The sequence below is a fragment of the Mustela putorius genome, unplaced genomic scaffold (assembly GCF_011764305.1).
Source record: "Mustela putorius furo isolate JIRA1106 unplaced genomic scaffold, ASM1176430v1.1 tig00537290_pilon_pilon_pilon, whole genome shotgun sequence".
In the NCBI taxonomy this organism is placed as follows: Eukaryota; Metazoa; Chordata; class Mammalia; order Carnivora; family Mustelidae; genus Mustela; species Mustela putorius.
Window position 1 is genome coordinate 334,950 of NW_025422428.1, and position 2,960 is coordinate 337,909.

Genomic DNA, 2,960 nt, shown 5'->3' on the forward strand with positions numbered 1-2,960 from the left:
ATATATCTGATAATGGACATCTACTCTGATTATTAAAAAAATGAATAAAAATAAAAAACCTTAGTAATAACCAAACAGAGTATCCAATTTTACATATGAAGAAAATTATTGAAGAGACATGTCACCAAAAGGATATGGATAGCTTATAAGCACATGACAAATTTCTCAACATTTAGACATTAAAGAAATACAAATTAAAATCATTATGAGACATGCTTACATATCTATTATAATGGCTAAAATTATAAAGGCTAATTGTACTTCGTCTGAGCTTGATTGAGAAGCAAGAAAAAATCTAAACTGTTGTTGGCATATATCATGATACCACCACTTTGGAAAATAGTTTGGAAATTTTTTTAAATGCAAAATATGTTGCAGTTACACGAATAGCCATTTTAATTCTAGGCATTTAACCAAGAGAAACCCTATGTTCATACAAGGACTTGTCTATGAATTTCATAGCAGCTTCATTTTTAAGAATTGAAAACAGTGGAAATGTTCATCAATGTCCATCAATAGAGCAAAGACAAATTATCATCTATTCATTAAAGAGATTACTATTCAACATCAAAATGAACTATTTACAACTGGAGATTCTCAAAGTAATGGTGCTGAGAAAAGAAATGCCAGGCAGAGAATAGTATATACTGTGTGATTCCATGACTATAAAAAAATCTAGAAAATACAAATTTATATATAGTCACAGTCATCAAATATATTGGTGTGATTTTAGTGCCTTCTTCTGTGCTCCCATAACTTCCTACACTTGGATCTCCGAGCATTTGTTACACCATGTGAAAATATGAACTCTTTTTCTTTATTCTGTCTTACTAGAATAAGAATCCTTGAAATTTTATGGACATTTGAACTCTCAGTTATTAGCAGAAATTCTATCACACAGTAAGTTTCCAAATATAAAAGCCAGAATTTTACAATGACTTCTAAGCCTTTACATGATCTAGCCACTCATTTAACCTCTGTGACCTCTTTCCCTGCTACTCTTCAGTCACTCACAGTGGCCTCCTTGCTATTCCTCAGATATGCCAGGCACGATCCAACCTTATGGCCTTCAAGATAGCCAATTCCTTTGTCTGGAGTGACCTTATTGCTGATAGTTCTTGGCAAATTCATCACCTTTCCATACCTTTGTTCAATTGTCAGCTTCATTGTAACTACCTTGATCTTCCTATTAAAATTCTTAACTCCCCACCCCCTGCCTAGCAACCTTGATTTTTCTCACCCTGATCTAATTTTTCTTTTTCCCCTTTGTACTCATCATTTTCGAATGCACTATGCAATTTTTATTAAGGTTTATAGCTTTTAATTGTCTCACCCATTAAAATAAACGTTCTACAAAGCCAAGTATTTCATTTACCAGTGTAGTCTGAAGTAATAACTGCCATATAATAGGTTCAATACACAATTGGTAAATTTCAGAAAAAATTAATGTTGAGGTATACTGAATTTCATAAGTCATTTCAATATTTTTTTCCAAAAAATAAACTATGTAAAACATACCTTAAATTTACTTTCAAAATATTTTATAGCATATAATGGACAAAATAAGACAAAAAAAAAAACAAAATAAGACAAAAGCCTTAAAGAAACAATCATATAAATAACCATTTCAAACCTACTTAAAAATTGCATAATACCACACTCCTAGATCCTCTCTGAATGCTCTAAAATAACCCTTCAAAGGAAATACATTTTTACAATAACAGATTTTTTGGCAAATAATTTAATAAAATAAAAGTTTCATTCATCTATGTAATCATAATAAATGTTTTTAATAAGCATGAAATTATAACGCTGAAGTGTGCTAAAATGAAACCACCTGCTAAGGGTGAGAGAACAAAAATAAACATCATTTTTCCAAATAAGAGGAATTTATTACCTTTGAATCAAAGCATGTGGATTTGTTCAAACTGGCAATAAAGGAATATGGAAACACAAATCATAGAAAGTCATATTTTAGATTTCTAAAAGACTTCAAAGTGAAGAGTATACATTTTTTAAATGCTACGTAATGCTACATAATGACAAGATGACAGGTTGTGACAAATAGCATTTTAAAGCTCTACTCATAATGGAACGGAAGGTGTCATTTCCCTATAATTTTATATATGTCAGTAATTTACAATATCTGGATACAACACATTACCAAACAGATGTTCATCAAAGACTAAGTCATTTTTAATGGAACATAATAATTTTAACCTACATTTATTAATCATTTTTTTCGATCTAACATTTATAGTGTCACTAAACATTTTATCAGTTGTCAACAAAATTTAAAAAAATAGGATAAAAAGTCGTGTTTCGAAAAGTAGATTTTCTTTGAAATTTGCGTTTAAATGAAAATATTTGCTGATATTTTTAAAACTTTAAATGTAATTTTATATATATCTGACCTATCAGATGATATAAAATTTTTGGAGAAAATATGACTTATTTTTTTGATCTTGGTTGAAGGTATTAATAAAGAGCAACTGTTTGTATTATTTGTATTGTGATATCTTAGTTAATAAACATGAATAACTGGTATAAAATATGTTTTTTTAAAAATTTTATTTATTTACTTGACAGAGATCACAGGAAGGCAGAGAGGCAGGCAGAGAGAGAGGAATGGAAGCAGGCTCCCTGCTGAGAAGAGAGCCCACTGTGGGACTCAATCCCAGGAACCTGGAATCATAACCTGAGCCGAAGGCAGAGATTTTAATCCATTGAGCCACCCTGGTGCCCTAAAATAGGTTTTTTTTTTTATATATAGAATTATAGTTCTTGCAAAAATATGGAACTAGCTGGAACTGAATGCCTCCTTCAAAGTCAGCTCTGGAGAAATTATGCAAGTGTAATAGGAAACTATTTTAGATATTAACCAAAAACAAAGAAATGATGACAAATTCCTTAAAAGACTCAAAGTTGCTCTTGACTGGTATGTTTCAAGCTCTATTCCT